General features: G+C 40.6%; 1 non-coding gene across 1 annotated transcript; it reads right to left on the bottom strand.

The window, feature by feature from the left end:
* Window positions 1–12,229: 12,229 nt before the first annotated feature.
* On the bottom strand, window positions 12,230–12,391 carry LOC130021451 (U1 spliceosomal RNA). The gene has a single exon (XR_008792157.1). It is a non-coding gene; the product is annotated as a U1 spliceosomal RNA (small nuclear RNA).
* Between the last annotated feature and the right edge of the window lie 7,950 nt (window positions 12,392–20,341).

Genomic DNA, 20,341 nt, shown 5'->3' with positions numbered 1-20,341 from the left:
TCTGCCATCCTGTGGGCTCCTAACTGGCCAGAGGAAGAGGAAAAAGCAGTTAAAATACCCCATTAAGAGAACTGATTCCAGTTGCATTTCAATTTGTTCTTTCATTTACCCAGATTGTGCAAGGACAAGCACACTTTCCAGATAACAGAAACATTTTTGCTAGCTGAAAAATAGTTGCAGTTTTATTGCTTAAATACCAGAAATTCTCTAAAGTGATGGTATATATTAAAAGCCTGAGCCCTGGTGCCACGATGCCTGGGTTGAAATCCCAGCTCACACAGGCTCCCGGTGTGCGGCTAGGCAGGGACTTCACTCGTAGGTGTCTCTGGAGTCAGTCACCACTTTAAAAAGGCATAAGGAGGGTTCAATAAGTGAATAATCAGAAACATTTGGAACAGTACCTGGCACATAATAATCATTTGATTGAAGTTTTAACATGGTCACTATAAAGCAATGTAAAAAATAAACTATGAGTTTTCTTCCCCAAGATCATCATCACCAACATTATGCACAATACTAGATAATAGATATACTATACACTCCTGTACATCTACTCCTACTTTACACACACACACACACACACACACACACACACACACACACACACTTAAAATCATGTTTTATGAACAGCTAGAATATACTAAGGGAACTTCATTTACTCTGAATGATCTCATATGGTGGTTTGCTTTTTTTAAAATTCATTTTTACCTTCCTCTCTTGGGGGTCTAATTGCTCACAGTTGTGTCTCATTGTGTCTGACTGTTTTCCTCCTCTGAATAGCTCTGTTCTTCTGTGGAAGCTAGATTATAGCTTCTGTGTGCGGCTATAGATTATAGAACTACAGCTAGAATAAGATAGATAAAAGGGAGTTTCATGGGCTCCTTTCTTAACTAACGGTATCGAATTTAATATCAGAGCACCATATCTCTTATTTGGGTGGATCAGAAAACTTTCTGGAATTGGGATACGATCTTTTCCTGTGGTTTTCATCAGTGTCCAGAGGGCACTTTAAGATCTGTGAGGGTGTTAGGGTCCATGATCTAAGGAACATGTGCAACATGCATGCCAAAGTTCAGCAGAGCTTTATTTCGGGCCAAGCGGAGTCCAGAGACTGATCAATCAATTGATCAGGGCTGTCTCCTAAGAGAGCGAGCTAGCCCCTACAGCTTCAAGCTTCTTTTATACCCCAAACCCTAAACTGTTAACTAGCCTATTCCCTGATTGGTGGGCCTCGGGGCAGTTAGGACCTTCCTGCAGGGGCAGCTCGGGATTGGCTGCCTTTTCCTGGGTCTGCTATTTTATTTATTTATTTCTCCCTACTGGTCCCCCAACTGCTGAGTTTGGCAACCATTCCAGTTAGGTGGGACCTAACAAGGGTATGTCATGGATTCCCAACATGGGAAGGGATAATTAGGAGGGAAATTCACCAAGGAAGAACCTGTGCATTCCACTCCCATTTCCATCAGAAATGTTCTGAAATAAGTTATATAGAGTGGGACTTTGCACACACTGCTCCATCAACAATTGACAACCACTGTTCTTCAGAATACTATTGACCAGGTAAATGATATCTACATATGTACTCTTCTCTATGCTTTAAATATTTCAAACTAAGGAGTTATGTGCCAAACCAGTACTAGAAATTAAAGAGTTTCTGTACACTACATGAAGCTAGACATCTATGAAAACCAATTCCAAATAAGTTATAATAACTGTAATTTGAAAAAACAAAAAGAAACACTTTGGCTAGCAGTGAGCCATGGAGAATGGAAAAGGAGACTCCAATAGCAGTGATCTGTCCATGAGCTTCCAGAACTCACCAAGCAACTTCATTAACTGATGCCAGGTTTCTAGTCCTATACTTTCTAGATTGAAGAGGGAATGTTCACATTGTACAAATAAAGAATCTTTAATGTTGCTGAACATTAAACTCCATCTTGTTCTAACTCTATTCTAATTTGCCCTATGGGTTAGTATTATTTTGGCTCCAAGAAATATAAAAATTGGATTGGAGTGGTTAAGGAGGTGGAGCACTATTAATTAGGGAAGGGAACACTAGGACAGTGGTGGAGGGGGAAGTCCTGTTCTAGAGACAGGCTGGGGAACAAGAGGGTAACTGGCTATGTTGGTGGAGGGAAGTAGACACTGGTGAAGAAATTGTTGTTGGAACATTTTATGCCTGAAACTTAGTAATGAATAACTCGATAACTGTAATTTATGATGATTACAAATAAAATATCAGAACAACTAAAAAGAAACATGAAAGAGAATTTTAAAAAACTAAAACAAGGGACTTGACAGGTATTACAGTGGGTTAGGTGTATACCTTGCACACAGCCTACCTCAGTTTGACCTCCAGCACCCCCTATATGGACCTGTCAGAAGTGATCCCTGAGCACAGAGCACAGATCCAGGAGTAAGTTCAGAGCACTGCCAGGTGTGGACCAAAAACAATAGACAAACACACACACACAATAATAAAGCCAAAACAAGATTGAAGTTTATATCTCTGACTCTCAGACTTAACGTCTGAGTATTCTACCCAGGCTGGAGCGATAGCACAGCAGGTAGGGCGTTCGCCTTACACGCGGCCAACATGGCCGACCCGAGTTCGATTCCTCTGCCCCTCTCGGAGAGCCCGGCAAGCTACCGAGAGTATTCGATATGCCAGACACAGTAACAACAAAGTCTCCAATGGAGACGTTACTGGGCCCGCTCGAGCAAATCGACGATCAACGGGAGGGCCTTTACCTTTTACCTTATTCTACCCAGGATGGCTGGACACTCTGGTTTCAGGGGCCAATGACTCTGCCTCATATTGCTCAGCCACCACTGAGTCCCATTCTCAAGGGCTCTTTTAGTCCAAACTGGCTGCTAGAATCCCAGATATGTATTCATTCCAGATAACAAAAGGTTAAGAAGAGAAGGAAATCCTCCCTTCTTCAAGGAGACTTTCATGAGATTTCACACACACCCCCTTCTGTTTATAGCATATTGATGACAACAGGGTCACATGAAGCTGCACAGAGGTCTGGAAAACTCAGGCTTTATTCCAGACAGTTCAATGCACAGTTAAAAATCAACATTCTAGGGATATAGAAAAAAATAATTTTGATTTAAATAACTGTGCATGTGTGTAAGACTCAGATACTGTCCCTAGAACCACATAGTTCCCTAAGAAACACCACTGGGAATCACCCCCTAACATAGAGCAGGAATAATCCCTGAGCAACACCAGGTATGGCCTGAAAAATCACATACTTTACATGTGCAAGATTCAGGGTTGATCCTGGCACCTCATGGCCTGCCAAGCACCAGTGTGTAAACTGGTGGTCCCTGAGTAGGAAAAAAAATCTAAACCAATATCAAAAAAGAAAAAATAGAAAAATAAGGCATTCTATCACTACAAAGGAAAGGAGAACATATATAAAACAATAAAAGTCTTCTACCATGTCAACTCTCAATTTGTAGTTTGAATTTCTACATGGATCTACTCAGTATAAATAGAGTAGTATCCACATTGTATACTCATTCCAAAATTATATTTTTAAATTAACTTAAAGTCAATGTAATGCCAAAAATGTATTGCCTGTTTTTATTCATACAACAAAATATTAGTCAACAACTAAAATAAATAAATTATTGAAATGTGGAGAAATATTGAGAAATCTCTAAATAATTTTGCTGACTGAAAACAGGCAGCCCCCCCCCCAAAAAATAGTAGAGTTCATGTCATTTGATTCCATTTATATAAAATTCTGGAGAATGTAAACTAATCTATAATGACAGAAACCACCAGGCTTGTCTGAAAACAGTGGGAATAAGCTGGGAAAGGTGTGCAAAGTAACACAAGAAAACTTTGCAAGTGATGGATATGTTCCTTATTGTTATCATGATGATGAGTTCTTGAGGGTATACATATATCAAATATGAAAATGTGAAGAGTTTATTCTATCAATACCATTCCCACAATCATGCACTTGATTCAATATTATTTACATCTCAATAAACTATAAACTACTTTCTTTAAAAATAATCTATTACATGCTAGACACAGGGGATACCAAGTAAGCATGGATTCTTGTTTTCATAGACCTCACAGTGCATTGGTCATTTTGATGAACAAAATAAGGTTGCACGGTAGTACAGCGGGTAAGGTGCTTGCCTTGCAAAAAGCTGATCCTGTTTTGTTCCCAGCACCACACAAGTTTCTCTTGGCATAGTCAGGAGTTATCCCTGAGCACAGAGCCAGGAATAAGCCCTGAGTACTGCCAGATGTGACCAAAAAATAAATAAGATAAATTCATGATTATAAACAAGCTAAGTAAATTCCCAATATTTGATCACTTGATCACTTGACTTCCCGTTAATCATCGATTTGCTCGAGTGGGCGCCAGTAACATCTCCATTAGTCCCTGTCACGTGCTAGTGTAGCCCAGTGGCGTCTGTTCATTCTAGGAACACGAAGAGCCTCATACCGATGTTCATGATCTTGATAAAGAAGTCTGACCATCTGGTAGGTGGGCGGCCATGTGGTCTTTTGACGTCCTGTGGAATCCAGTCAGTAACGGCTCTAGTCCAGTGGTCATTTCTAAATCTCATTACGTGTCTGGCCCATCTGATTTTTGCCACTTTGGCAAACGAGACAGCATCCCTGATTCTTGACCCTCAATGGAGGTCGGAACTCTGGATTCTTTCTCTCATTTGAGTGAAACGTGATACTCCAAGCATAGCTTTTTCAATTCCTCTTTGGGAGATCCAAATAGCGTTCTCATCTTGTTTGCATCGGGCCCAGGTCTCTGAGGTGTATGTTAATGCAGGAAGGACAGTGGAATCGAAGAGATGCACCCGGAGCCAGAGGTTCTTCGTCCTCTTAGCTATTTCTTCGACGCTCTTGTGTTCCAAGCCGCTCTCTTCCTCCTGCGCAACTCAGGTGCCAGGTCATTCATTATGTTGACTTCTCGACCTAAGTACACATAACTGTTGCATTCGGAGATACTTGACCACCTTAAAAAAATTAAGACAAAAATCAAGGCATTCAGGCAAAAAACTGAAAACCAGATAGTGACAGATGCGTTGGGCAACTCTTCAAATCCAGTCTGAAACAGCCCATCAGGTTTAACCATATTTCTGTGAGGAGTAAGATACACTCCATAGACCGCCTTTTAGATCCATTTCTACATGAAGCTATGGACACATGTAGAAAATATTATTAATACCTTAAAAGTTCCAAAGTTAGTTGTACATTTCCCACTTTTAGAAATGAATTCCAAAGGCAAGCTCTCTTCACTTTTCACATCTGTGCTGCAGAGCCAGGAAGAATCACATGGCAAAGATGAGTAGTTAAAACAATAAATATTCACAGGAAAAGTCTAGCAAAAGAACTATTTTCAATGACTAATATAACTTGTGCCTGGGCATTTCTTGATCCTGCTCTTAAAGCAGGGGCAGTGTTATGAGAATGTACTCTAAGCACTAGAAGTCTCTGGTGTCAGTTCAAAAGGCAAGTACTTGCTCCCCAGCCCCCATCAGTTCTTGGAAATTTTGAGGATTAATAGGACATTTCCTTCAAAATAAAAGCAATTCATTTTACCTTTTTCCATTTTGCAGGAGGAAAAGTCCTAAAAGACCTGTAGTTGAAGGTGGAGAGATAGCAAAGTGGTTAGGGCATTTACCTTATATACATACTATCTAGATTTGATCCCTGGCACCCCGTTATTGTCCCCCAAGTCCTACCAGGAATGATCCCTGAGCACAGAGCAAGGAGTAATCCCTGAATGCCCCCCACCAAAAAAAAAAAGAGAATTGTGGTTTCCAGGGACAGAATTTGAGCTTGGGAATCGAGACAGGTGAATAAACAAAGCACAGATTTTTGTTGTTGAGAGTTGGGGGATTTGCAAGCCATGTTCAGGAAGCTACTCCCAGCATTAATCAGCCAACCAGTCAGTAATTCAGTGCTAGGACCAGAAGAGGCAGTGTTGCTTAAGTACTGTAGTGTGGGGGACCACCCAGGCCACCCCAGTAGTCATCGATGGCACTGGAGTTGCTCTGGAGATTACGTGGTACTGGGCATCAAAGTTAGGTCAGTCTAGCCTAGCATGTGTTATATCTCCCAGCAGCAAAGCACAAAGATTTTTAAGACAGTTAAAAAACTCCATATGATGCTATAAGATATCATATCATTATATATTGTTTAAACCTATAGAATATACACCACCAAGAATGAACCCCAAGGTAAATATATGATTAACTTGCAGGTAATAATGTAGTTTTATCAACTGTAATTCGGAGAGCCCGGCAAGCTATCGAGAGTATTCGATATGCCAGACACAGTAACAACAAAGTCTCCAATGGAGACGTTACTGGGCCCGCTCGAGCAAATCGATGATCAACGGGAGGGCCGTTACTTTACTTTTATCAACTGTAACAAATACACCACTCTAGTGGGGATACTGATAATAGGGATATTCTGAAACTGCTGGGAAAGGGAAGAGGAGAGAAGATTATGTCCTTGCTTTTGATTTGTGAGCCTAAAACTACTAATTTAAAAAAATTAAGGATGGGAGAGTTAGTATAGTGGATAAAGTACTAAAAGTACTAACAAATAAGCTCTGAGAACAGCGGGGTAGGACCAAAAATTCAGGGGAAAATTTAATTCAATTAAGTTCTTCCAAAAACAAGCATGCAAAATGTGATAATCAATCTCACTAAAGTTACATGCACTGTCTGCACTGTCCTCCTGTTGTTCATGGATTTTCTCGAGTGAGCCCAGTAATGTCTCCATTGTGAGACTCGTTGTTACTGTGTTTGGCATATCGAATACGTCACGGGGAGCTTGCCAGGCTTTGCCATAAGGGAACAATACTCTCGGTAGCTTGCTGGGCTCCCCAAGAGGGGGGGAGGAATCGAAACTGGGTCAGCTGGGTCAGCCACGTGCAAGGCAAAATGCCCTACCGCTGTGAGAGGACCTGGAGAGAGAGAGAGAGAGAGAGAGAGAGAGAGAGAGAGAGAGAGAGAGAGAGAAAGAGTACATTGGTCCGGTTGCTTGCCTTGCACATGGCCAACCCAGGTTCCATTCCTCAATGTTTTCTCCAGCCACGAGTAAGTCCTGAGCACTGCTGCTGGATGTGACCCTCCCAAAAAAATAAAATAATGAGATATTATTTCTTATCATACTGACTTTTTAAAACAATAAACCAGATATTCTTAGACAGTTGGTAGGAGCATGTATTAGCATGTTTCTTTAGACAGTAATTTGGCAAGATGTATAAGATGTATAATGAGCCTTTTGAAGAGTTCATGACAACATATAGAAAAAGCATTTCCAAAAGATTATGCTTTAAAAGCCTCATTTGTTGCTATGCAGACAACTTCATCATAATAAGTAGCAAGATTAGACCAATTCAAACTTCAGATCCAAGAAAGACCAATTGTTCCAGGTTGCCTGTAGGCCTAGAGTGATTGTTGTAAAATAACCCTTGATGCAAGGAAATGAAAAAAGGTGACAGCCACAGGGCAGTCTACAAGGTCACTGTGAACCTAGTGAGGGTCTAAAAAAGAAGCACAATGATAACCTTGGGTTGTGGAGAATTTTCCCCAGAGTCAATACTTCTTATTATTAAAAATGTAATCTGGAATAAATACATGAATGTTCCCATAAAACTTACCAGATCTTAATTCTTGTCACGTGTTAATAAGTTTTTAATGATCCATGGCTCAAAGCACTCCTTTCATTTTTATTCAATCCCTTAATAAAAGCAGAACTTGATCTCTTAGTTAAGCCAAATTTACTGGCATTTGAAGTATACTGACTTACACTATTGGTGATTACCTTGACTCCCTAGAAGTTGCAATGCCAAGGAACTCTACTACTGAAAACAATTACTCCCTACTAGATTCGTTTTAGTTGGGCATGTCCATAGATTAAAATAAACATTTCTCAATGCAAGTTAGAAAATGCTGTCTTAGTTTCTACCACTCGAATCTTGTGGGATTTTTTATTAAAAAATTATTTTATTCTCTAAGTTCTTCACTTTAAATGATTTTGGGATTGATCTGAGAGAGTTCATCAATGAGAAAGCCCAGAGCAGAGTGGGAAAGAGAGATGAATCAATGACAATCTCCAACATTTGTTCCTTAATAACAAGCAGCTTGACCCTGTTGAAAAGAACATTTAAATACTCATTCCTGAAGCTGATGGAATAATTCAGCCTGAAACAGAAGTCTCTCATTATAATGTGGTTTTCATGAGTAGATATTTCCAGGTGGGAGAGGAGGGAAGTTAGAGTCAGGGAGGGTGTCAGATTATGGTCATCAAAACCAAACTCTGTAAAGTCCACACAACATTTATAACTATAAGGTAGAGTGAGTCCTATTTCCCAATATATCACAGGAGCAGTTCAAAGCATTTAACACATCACCTCCATGACTCTCCCAAGAACATATACAACTTTCTCTGTCCTCGAGGACAAGTCATTTCTGTCTCTATGTCTCAATTCTTACCCACAAAAAGTAAAGGTTGCACTGGGGGATCTCTGCTGTCCATTAGGATTTATTCTATTCTTAAATCTAGTCCATGGGATTACTTTGGTTCTCCCCTAGAGGCCATACTTTACATCAGTGCCTTAATTATTTTGCTTTGTTTGTTCTGTCTTTGTTTTTATTAGGAGATGCAACACTCAATGCTGCTTATGGGTTACACTCAGACACTGTATGGTGCTGGAGATCAAACTCAGGTCTACTGCATGCCAAGCAAATGTACTAGTCCTTTGAGATATTTCTCTCACCCCTGATGCCTTAATTCTTTATGACACTGATGTGCCCATTACTTCTCAAAGACCTGTGGTCTATTTTTTCAATACAATGTCCAAAATAGCAGGAAAAACCCTTCAGTTACATATTCATAGTGGTTCATGGAGAACAATTGGTAAAGACCTACTATCTGTTAAATAGCTCTCTAGCCACCATCTATGTAGAATGATCCAGGGCTAAGAGTTGGTTTGACCCTGCAAGAAATATTTGACAATGTTTGGAGACATATTTGTCATAACTTGGTGGGAAAAGGGCATGCTCTTGGCACCTAGCAGTTGAAGCCAAGCACGCTGCTAAATGTCCTGCTATGTAGAGAACCAACACTGACCACAATTATTACCACCAAATGTCAAAAGGGTCAAGATTGAGAACTCCTGGTCTAGATCTACAGAACCAGTGGTATGGAATAACCAACTTCCACCAGCTCCCCAGAGTAAATTATTTGCATCTCTTTCCAGTCCCACATTCATAAGGTAATTTTGGTTTCTTAAATTGACCATGGTGAAAGTATTTACACCAAAACCAATGTTGTGATCTATATAAAGAGAGACGGTTTTATGTCAGTGAGTCAGTTGCTAAACATTTACCAATATATGCCTATACAGAACCAAAACATAAAATGACTGGTTTAAAACTCAAAAGTGCTTCCAACACTTGATTCCAGGTTGAATGGTAGAGAAATGAGATTATCTTGATTATAGGCTAGGAGTCTGGCCTTGTGTCACTGTGACAACAACAAAAAAGAAAAGACCGTATGTGGGACAATGCACATAAGTATTCAAGATTCCCTGGTCTTGTTTTTGTTTGCTTACTCATATATACCCTGCCTTCTTCCAAAGAGCATTTGAGGAAACAATTTAGAAAATAAACAACAGGCCTGTTTATTAAATTCCTCTGAGGAAAAGCACAATGAAATAATAATTCAATACATGTAATTTTTAAAACGTGAAATACAAAAATTAAAGATCAGCATACAACAGGTGCAAAGCCTGAGGAACAAACAACTAACTCAGTCCTCCTGCACCTGGCCCAATCAACTGAGCCATGCATTTCCTGCAGGGTCCTGAAAGTCAGTGCTGAACTCCACTAGATCCCCCACAGAAATTGGCAGAAACCAACTCTGGCCTTCCGGTGTTTTGCACAGAAAATAGATGCCCTACAGAAACTCAAGCCACGTAGAAGGGAAACCCTGTCCCAAGTTTACTCTGTATTGCTGTCTTGATATTTGTCTCTGTTGCTATGACAAAATCTGGCATAGGAATTTTTCTGGGAACAAATAGGAAATAGTTGTGGGGGGAGGTTCAAGACCCTCTGCACATTTAGGTTGGTTATAAACACTCATAGTAAAATAAAGCATTGACTCATTAAAACCAAAACAAACCAGGGAAAAAATTCAATCCCCATTCAGAAATTTTTACTTTGTTCCAGAGGTGAGCAGTTAGAAAGCTATTTGGTCTTGCAGACAAGGTCACCAGTGAAATGAACTAGCAGGGTGGAGTACGGACCACTTAGGGTACTAGTCACCCTGTGCCAAGATACACTCTTGCTTTTTGTGTGTTTGATTTCTAGAGCTGGAAGGGCTAAGCCCACATGGCAGAAATTTTCCATTTGCAAGAGGTGATTATTTTATCCAGCCTCACTGAAGAGTAAACCAGGGCTGTAGTCATTCAAACACCAGCACTAAGGGTCTGGAAAATCTTACAAGGGCATACAGAGCTATGACACACCTCAAACACAGATGTGCTGGGGGTGAATATTTTCATTTGTGTTTCTCTAAGGTGCCTATCTCTGAATTTTGTTCTTGAATCTTTAACTCTTCATCTAAACCCAAATTAATCTCCCAGTTACATCCACTAACTTGTCTTCTACAACCAGTGTTATATATGAGAAGGGAGCAGCTACTCCTCAGCCCACCTGCAGAGCGATCTAAGAGGGTATGAAATCCACCACATATATGGGCTAATATCATAGAGGTGTGTTATATTGATCCTTCAAGTGACTACCTATTCTCAATCTATTTTTCTTCTATTCCCAACTCCTTTATTCCAGTCAAGATCATACTCATTATCTCCTAGAACTACTCTAAGTGCCTCAGAAAATAAATACAGCATTTTATCAGTATTCCTTTTATCTGTTATTCCTTTAAAGAAGTAACAGATTTGCTTGGAGAAAGCATTTGGGAAAACTACTTTGAGGAGGAGAAGCAAGATCCCAAGGAGTGTTCAAAGCTAGCAAACAATGATCATCAAATTACTAAATCAGAAAATAAGAAAGAAAAACTCAATTGAAAACCTAAATCTGGACCTATGTGAGAGGGGACTAATGAGCCAATAATTATAAAACTACTTAACCTAAGTGCTTAGAATTGCCTGGCACTAGTCTCATTTCAATTCACTTGGCCCTTACAACTAACCTGGTAGGTAGGTCATAATGTTATCCACACTTCACAGCAATAGAAAGAATGGCCAAGAGTAGTTCAATGACTTGTCCCTGGTTGCTTTTCTAGGTAATGGTAGAACTCCTAAGACGTGATCTGATACTAGACTCTTCCTGAGTGAATAAGCCTCTGGTCACATTTGAAGAAAGACATCAAGCAGAGGACTATAAATATTTCTTCAAATTGATGAAGGGCAAAGACATATTCTATTGTATTTATTTCTATGAAATTATAAGCTACTACAAACCCATCACAGTATGTTGATTTTAGAAGCTTTCAAGTATGAAAAAGACACATCTTAGAAATGAAGCACAGAACTGAAGGATTACAAACTTACTGTGGGCTGTGCAATGGAATCTCCTTCAACTCCCCTTTGAAATCTTTGATCAGGTCTACATTTCACACAGATGCTTCTGTGTATATGGATTAGGGGAGGTGGTAGTAGAGAAAGACTCATAAATTCCACTTGTGCACATTGATGTGTGCACATCTATGTACCTGCACACAGGTAGCCGTGGGTGAACAGTTGCGGGACCAAGACAATTTTAACAAGCTCAACATTGACATACTCTACACTGAGTTATGTAAGGAAAATGTAGCTCCATGAATTGTAGCTTTAGAGATTTAATCTCATCTGTCTCCTGGAAATGACACTTAAGTGTCATCAACTTGATTATATAAAGAGTCTCCTACTTGGGCCAGAGTAATAATCCTGCAGGTAGGACACTTGTCTTGCATGCAGCCAACCTGGGTTCAATTCCCAGAATTCAATATGGTCTCCTGAGCCCCATCAAGAGTAATTCCTAAGTACAGAGCCAGGAGTAACCCCTGAGCATCACCAGGTGTGGCCCCAAAACAATGAGTCTCTTATTATATCATTTCCTCCCAAACTTTCCTATTCCTCTCCAAGATGGCCCCTGGCAGGGTGCTGGCAAGGAAGGGTTAATATATTTTTTTTATTTTATTTTTTAATTAATAAATTAGGAAAGAGCGTGAACGTAGTCTCTCACTATTACAAATTACACAGTCAAGTTTCCCACATTTGGAGATATCCCAGGGGTTGGCACATCCCGAGTGCAATGGATAAGCCTCACTCTGGGAAAAACTCCTCTGTGATCAGTGTTTCCCCTGCCAGTTAAGTTGGTAAAAAATATTCTTGATCCACATGATTCAAATGGTTCAGGAACTTTCCAGAAACTACCTTCCAGGTACCACCTTCTAGATCCTTCCTGGAAGGCTCCACACTGAAATTTGTAATGGATCAAGGCTAGCTATATGCTCCTTGGCTTTATCATAACTTTTCTGATTGAACTCACCTAGGACTGGTTAAGGAGCCCATGTGTGCTCCGTCCTATATAATCCACGTGTGACTGCACCCTGGTAAGTTCATCATCTGGAGTAACTCATGGAACTCATAGCACAATGAGCTTGGGTGAGTCTATAGAATCGTCCTATCACTGTGCCCTGCCAGACTCTACAACAAAGTCAGCATATTAAATAAACAATTTACTTACCATCTTGTACCTAGTAGTGATTTTCTAAGATACATGCCTTTTGGCAATTACCTATACCCAGGAAACACTAGTTACTTTCGGGAAAAAATGGATCCCAAATATAATATAGAGCTGCAATTAGTAGTAACTGGATTCATAATGAATGTGCACCAATTGAGAGTGTCTATGGGTGTGTTCTAGTGGTAGTTCTAGTATATATTAAACCCTCTATTTTCCCCCAAGGGAGGGAAAGGAATATATAATAGTGAACATATTCAATTCAGGTTAGAGAGTCTTCTTACTCCCATGGAATAAACTGATCAATATCTGCAGGCTCATCTCCAGTATGCACAGTAAGTCCAATAAGCAGCCAAAGAGTGGCTGTTTCCAGAGATGGGACTTGGATGTGTGAAGCAGGAAGTCTACACACTGGTGTGCACTGCCTTCTTGGAAGGGGCTACCAGGAAAGCAGGAGAGGAACAGACTACCAGCATGGGCTCCACATTCCTGCCTCCACCGCAGGACCCTAAAAGCAAGGGACATACCTTACAGTTTGTATATTTGACTTAGAATTCTTAAGTATTTAAGCTTGGCATAAAAACTTCTTTTATTTTCCCTAGTTTTTCCCTGAGCACACCCACAAGTACTCAGGGATTATTCCTGGCTCTGCACTCAGGAATTACTTCTGATAGTTCTCCAGAGACCATATGGGATGCCAAGGATCAAACCCAGGTTGTCCACAAACAAGGCAAATACTCTACTTACTGTGCTATCTCTCTGGTCCCTGAACTATTTTATGATGGCTAGGGCCCACACTAGTTAGGGGAGAGCCTAGGGAATAGCTTTTAAGGGAGCAATGATAGTGACTCTCTTGAATTTCAAAAAAACCCAAAAACCATGTCTTTCTACAAATATGAGTTGGAATAAAAAAGAAAGAAGGAAAGAAAAATGAAGGTGTTGCTCAATGGTAATCATATGCCTTGTATGTGTGAGGCTGTGGATGCTATCCCCAGAACACACACACACACACACACACACACACACATACACACACACTGAAATAGAAAAATAGAATTTATTCCAACCCTTTCACACTTTTGTTTGTGTTAAGAAGTCAGAATTTGTGTTATGAAATCAGAAAGACCAGAACTCAGGTCCTGCTTCTACCATTCCACTTTTGTGTCCCTAGACAAGTTATTCAACATCTCCAGTGCTTAGTTTCCTTATCCAGAAAATAAGGAAACCATGGCTATCATACAGAGAAAACAAGAATTAATTCAACTATTCTCCCATAGCATCACTTTCATTATCTCCTCTCTCTCTATCCCCTCAATTTTACTTAGCAGACTCTGAGGAACAATTTGTTTCAAATGCTCTCAGGAAGGCTTTGCACGTTATCTCCCCCAGTACAGAATGAGAAATGCTTTCTGATCTTCATTTCAGTCCTAGCAACATCCTCAAATGCGTTCTTACCCACATAGCAGATATAGTCAGTCCATATCCCAGCCCTCTGGGCAAGGATTAACTTAGTACTCAGCTATCTGACTTTTTTGCAAAAGCACAGTTTTGGATCTTAAGAGACCCCCCCCCTTACACTTGCATAGTTGAAGTGCCAGGGAATTCATGCCCAGATAGTAGCAACCAGTGGTGGGTGAGAGGGGTGTTAAAATTCCACGGCTCTTTCACTTCTGGAATAAGCAAACTCCAAGGTACTTGCTCCCAAATGAACTCAAGCAAGCCAACATGCCACTTATACTTAAAGGCAAATTCCCAGTAATGAATCTTCTCATGATGCCATGAGCGGGTGGGTTTGGGCCTGCCAGCACTCCTTCTTCCTTGAACCATTCAATGTACAGCAAATCACAGCTTTCATAAAGAATCAATATGTTGCTTCCAGCAAGTGCTTCTTGAAGCTTCAATATTCTATCAAAAAGTCTATTAGTAATTTCACCTAATATAAATATGATTGTTTTTCTCCTTCCACAAATGTAGACACTACGAATTTAAGATTTAAGTTGTCAGGGAAATAGTATGGGGGTTAAAGCACTGGTTTAGATGTTTAGTCCCTAGCACTGCCTATGGTCTTCCAAGTACACCATAGGAATGATCCCTTAGCACAGGAATGATCCCTTAGCACAGAACCAGGAGTGAGCTCAGAGCACCACTGAGTATGGTCCAAACCCAAAGCCAAAACCAAAACACACGATTCAAGAGTTAAGTGGAAAAAAAAGACTGTTAAAGATCATTTCATGCTCCTATTTGGAAGCTATCTGACACCAGGGATCTTTTGTTGTGGGGAAAATCTCCCCATATGTTCTAATGAAGAACCATGACCCCACACTGTGCATCAAGGCAAGGCATCTGCTCAGAAGTTCCCAGGGACCTCAAGTTTGACAAATATGGTACCTCTATATTTTTATTTGTTAGTCATAATCCTTTGGTTAGTGACACATTCTGAAATTACAACAAATTCAGGTTCCAATATGACTAGAATGTAACCAAAAAAGAAATGACCCCTGCTTAGAGGAAGTTACTGCCAATTCAAACAGTGGCTAAAGCTGGCCAGCTGTTTGCAATTAGGCCCAATTAACACATTTAAACACAGCATCACTGGGAACCTCTTTGAAGTGTGTCGCTCTGTGAAGGTTTTTCTTGAGAGGGGGTTTCCTAATGGAAACCAATCAAAATCCACAGCTAAACAACTTGAACTTCCTATTTTGACTTACGTGCCATGTCACATTCATGATTTTGATTCATTCTTCCCAATTATGTGTATAAATATTTGAAATATGGAGTGAAATATTTGGGAAGGTAGATTGACTGAAAAGAACATTTACAAAGCCAGGCAAACAAGGGCCAAGTCTAGGAGTTCCTAATTTGTATTTTGAAGAATTGTCCAGCTCTATTTGAAACATAAATTTTTAAAGTCATCTTTACAAATAAGCACAGAAGAACCTGTAAGCTCTGAAATAAAAGCTGTGTGAGGGTAAGAACTGTGTCTCATTCGGCTCTGTCTCTCTATACTGGCCCACAGCAGGCCTACAGTAATAAGCACATTAATAAATGAATAAACTATACACAGATTTTTGGAAAACACAAGTTTAAGTCCCTGATCCGTATGTGTGCATGACAGAAAGCCACACATGCTTTCAGGAGAAAAGGAGAGCTCTGCCTTCATTCATACTATCTTGCAGATCCTGTCTATTTGGGGATTACTAGGGACCTAAATCTCAGCTCCACTTTTTCTAGCTGATAGAAAGATGAATGATGCGATGTTTGGTGGAATGTACACAACACCTGTGTGGGCCTGACAGGTGTTGTGTAGTTCTTGAATATTGGAGGATTCAAGAGTGATAAAGCAAAATGGTGCTCTGACTAATCATTCTTGAACAGAAGAAGCTCCACTAGCTCAGAACACCAACTTCTTATTTACCAACATGAGACCCAGCAAGCCAGGAGAGTCTGGGTAGTATGTGTGTGTGTGTGGGGGGGGTCTCCCTTGCTCAAGTTCCTGACTTAGAGCTGGAAGAATTTGTTGCTTTTTTGTCCATGAGTAAATGGGAAATGATTTTGGGTTAGTAGAGATCTGCTAGGAGGATTCTAAACCTGGGATACTTATTAAATGCAGGGTTTTGCCCCATTGCCCCCAAAGTTTCTAGCTTTGTGAGTCCAAAGTGTAACCTAGGAATCTCCATGGTGATTGCCATCTTCGTGATTCTGATGCAGATGACAAATGGTTTTGGAAGCCTGGGCAGAAGGGAATGCACGTGCTTGTAAGTAGAAAAATTTTCACCTCAAAGCACCCCAGGCAAGCCATCCCCACATCTGGTAAGTTGGGACATCCTTTCAGAGAAATTTCCAAGTCATATCTAAACAAGACTTTAACTCACTTTTATAAATAGAGAAATGCATGACACATAGTTTTTTACCTTTCTATTATTATAGACGCATATACACATGCACACATACTCCTCTCTCTCTCTCTCTCTCTCTCTCTCTCTCTCTCTCTCTCTCTCTCTAAGTGTTAAGGACCCTTGAGAACAGTTAGGGAGTCTTTCACTTTCCAATGCAGAAGACTCCCTTTTCTCTTCAGGGAAAATCCATGGTTTGGAAACATCACAGAAGCAAAAAGAAAGAGGACTAGAAAATAGTGGTTGCAAATGTAAGTGCCAAAGAAAAGCAGGGAGGAGGAGTAGCGGCTCTGGCATTTGGAAGAAACGAGATCTGAAATTGCTGGACAGGAGGGCTGAAGCCGAGCAGAATGCCATTAACGCAGAGGGATGACAAGTTCCTACAACTGGATAATTTAGAGACTTGTAATGTATCTGTCCACACAACAGCTAATTTCAGAGTCAATGATGTACTTCTTGAAGACAACCTAGAAATCTGGAAAATCCAAGACAAATGGTCTGTTAGCATAAAGGATCTCAATGGTTTAACACCCTCATATATCATGCATGCATGAAAGGCTTCCTCTGTAAACAGAAGAGCAAGACCACAGGGCCTTGAGTCCAGACCTTCTCTGCTTGTTTAAAAGGGGGCGTTATTTTCCACTGGCCATGTGCTTTTGTCTCTCTCTCTCACTCTCACTCTCTTTTTCCCTTCTTCCCCCACACCAAAAATATTTTTTTGCAGCAGCTCTTACTCAGTCTTCTCTCTCCCTCTGAACTGTCCATCCATATGCCTTCCCTTCCCCATCTGTAACCATCCATCTATTTCTTCTTGTACTAATTTTTTTGTTTACTTGCCATCATATATGAATATAGGAAGTACATGTTTAAAGTACATAAGTGATCTATGTGTATTACATAACATCAAAGTGAACTCCAGTGTGTTGACTTCTAACCACTGGGGCCGTACATGGCAAAGGGCTTGGAACTGGACAATGGGTATAGGTGAGTTTCTCATCAAAATCAGGAGCCGAAGGTATCACATCCAGAACAGGCTAGTTCATGCTGTGGTTTCAAGTGCTACCAAAATCTCAAAAGTGATCAAAAAGATGCCTTTCTTTGTCTACTGCATCTTCCTAACTAGTTGGCTAGGGGGAGGGAGGAAATGCTCTGTCTCCCTCACCCAGGACCCAAAATGTGGTGAGTAACTTACATGCAGCCAGGCCTGTGGAAGAGGGAATGTTCTGCACAACCTCACATCAGTAATTCTCTGCTGAGAGCAGTGGTAGTATACCCCCTTCACACACATTTTATGCCACCCCCAACTAGTGATGAGTTTACCACTAGCTACCCAACTACAAGGGGACCAGAATGTAAAACCACTGGGTATCTAAAAGTCAAAGAGGCAGAAAGGTTTGGAAATCCACAGTAATGATCAGCAACCTGGAAGAAGAAAGGATGGAGCACTGACTGAGAGCTGACATGTATCGAATAAAACACACTGAGTAATGTCAGTGTGTCAGCTGTCTCAGGTGATTCTGACTCAGTAGCATCTCCCACTACCTCTGAAATCCTGCAAAGAGGGTACATCCCCAAACAGAATCCAATCCTCATCCGAACTATTTGGCAATTTAGCACAATAAAGTACCTGCAACCTCTAACCCATGGGGTCAGTCACAGAAAATAAGACAAACAAACACTATTCTACATCCAGACATTAACCCTGAAAAAGTGAGCAAAAATGCAGATTAAGATTTATGCTAAAGTAACTCCAGGCCTCAAGAGATAGGGGATGGGTCAGTCCTTCTCATCTCGTCACCCCCATGGGACCCTGGAGGTCATACCCACAGACTGCCTCCGGCTGCTACTTAAACTCCTTAATGACCATGATCCAGAGACACACAAAAGAATTTCTGAACCAAGCAACTTGCTGCAGCAATGTCTTCAGATTTTAAGCCAAGTTGACTTCACTGGGGTGCCTCAGACAGGGCAGGCGTTGTCCCTCCACCTGTCACCTAGAACCCTGGCAGCCGCCAATCTTCAGAACCCAATGAGAAGTGCAGGTACACAGGTCCAGTGACAGCAAACTCTAGATTTCAAGGGATAGGGGATGGACTGGTCCCTCTCATTCCTCCATCCCCATGGGACCCTGGAGGTCACACCCACAAACTGCCTCCGGCTGTTACTTAAGCTCCTTAATGGCCATGGTCCAGAGACACACAAAAGAATCTCCTAACCAAGCAGCTCACTGCAAAGATTTCTCCAGACCCTAACCATCTAAAATTTTAGAATCCTGGAAGAGCGTGGCCACAACATATGCTATTTATAACAAGCAATACAAAAGAGAGTATGGGGGAGATTGTCTGCCACAGAGGCAGAGGGAGGGATGAGATGGGGGAGATACTGGGGACCTTGGTGGTGGGAGATATGCACTGGTGGAGAGTTGGTCATTGTATGACTAAAACTCAAACAGAAAAGCTTTATAACTATCTCACAGGTATAAAAATAATAATCTAGCATACTGTAGCACTGTCGCCCCATTGTTCATCAATTTTCTCGAGCAGGCACCAGTAACGTCTCCACTGTGAGACTTGTTGTTATTGTTTTTGGCATATCGAATAAACCATGGGGAGCTTGCCGGGCTCTGTCGTGTGGACAGGATATTCTCGGTAGCTTGCCGGGAAAAATAATCATCACTGTCACCGTCACTGTCCTCCCATTGTTCATTGATTTGCTCAAACAGGCCCAGTAACATCTCCATCATGAGACTTTGTTGTTACTGTGTTTGGCATATCGAATACATCACGGGTAGCTTGCCAGGCTTTGCAGTGCAGGTGATATACTCTCGGTAGCTTGCCGGACTCTCTGAGAGGGGCGAAGAAATTGAACCTGGCTCAGCCTGGCTGGCTGCACGCAAGGCAAACACCCTACCGCTGTGCTAAAATTTACATTCTGAAAAAATTACGCTAAAAGATATTTTATAGTATTATTATTGTTTTAAACTGAAAGTAGCATAAATGTCCTGCAAAATATATCATAAAAAATATTATAAAATAATTGTGTGTTAATACATTCTTTTATAGCTGCATACTAATGTTGTATAGGTAAAAGTAAAATGATTCAGTAGGTTGGTGTATCAATATAACAACTATTATATTAACATTAGGAATCACAACTATATTATCTAGAAATATAGAAATAACTACCTGAAGCAATGAGAAATATAAGCATTCAAAAAAACCAAAAAAAAATTCACTTCTGTAGATTATCAACATTGAGATAGCATCACACATCATGGGAATTAGTAAACTATAGACCAATAACCTCAAGGGTTAGTGAAGCTACAGAGAAACCAGAACTCTGATAATTCTGACAGTGTACAAGATACAACTACTTTGGAAAATTACTGGACCACTTAGATTGTAATTCCTATTTAGCTATTTAATTATAAGAAATTCGTGCATATGCCACAAAAAGACTAGTGCAAAAAGGTTCAATGTGATATTAGTCATTATAGTTCATATTTGTTCCATCTGTTGCCTTTGTCTGGGATGACTTCGTGCATAGGACATTGTTTTCTCATGAAAACAAGCACAAAGAGCAGAGGGAACAAGTCATGCCTCTTAAATGTCTCATGATCATTTCTGTCCTCTTTCTCTTGGTATAAGCAATACAAAGCACCAAGCACTTATTGAACTGGATTTGCTGCC

Source organism: Sorex fumeus, unplaced genomic scaffold (genome assembly GCF_029834395.1).
Source record: "Sorex fumeus unplaced genomic scaffold, SorFum_2.1 ptg000015l, whole genome shotgun sequence".
NCBI lineage: Eukaryota > Metazoa > Chordata > Mammalia > Eulipotyphla > Soricidae > Sorex > Sorex fumeus.
The sequence above is the reverse complement of the archived record's forward strand: the minus strand, read 5'-3'. Positions and strand labels throughout refer to the sequence as shown.